This window comes from Penaeus monodon, chromosome 21, assembly GCF_015228065.2.
Source record: "Penaeus monodon isolate SGIC_2016 chromosome 21, NSTDA_Pmon_1, whole genome shotgun sequence".
Taxonomy (NCBI): domain Eukaryota; kingdom Metazoa; phylum Arthropoda; class Malacostraca; order Decapoda; family Penaeidae; genus Penaeus; species Penaeus monodon.
This window is the reverse complement of record NC_051406.1, coordinates 20,703,131-20,703,367: the sequence shown is the minus strand read 5'-3', so window position 1 is coordinate 20,703,367 and position 237 is coordinate 20,703,131. Positions and strand designations below refer to the sequence as shown.

General features: G+C 33.8%; 1 protein-coding gene across 1 annotated transcript in view; it reads right to left on the bottom strand.

Moving 5' to 3' along the window:
• LOC119586328 (metastasis-associated protein MTA3-like) overlaps nucleotides 1-237 on the bottom strand; it is a gene marked incomplete at its 5' end in the record, with an annotated part of 92,111 nt that overhangs the window by 25,963 nt on the left and 65,911 nt on the right.

The window sequence follows — 237 nt, the reverse complement described above, 5'->3', positions numbered from 1 at the left end:
CGCGTGTTTATTAATCAATAAACTGCTGTTTTGTTACAGCAAGACAAGAGTGAAGAAAACACAAGAGCTTTCTTTTCACAGCTCAGTTTATGTCATGTATGAGGGTAATTACTTGAAATATCACCAAAGCAAGAGATCCTAAGTCAAACAAGGGTAAAAACCACACGTGTGTTTCATTTACAAGAAAGTTATCTGAAGTTATCTAGATACTTTCAAAATTGATTGATGTCCCATATT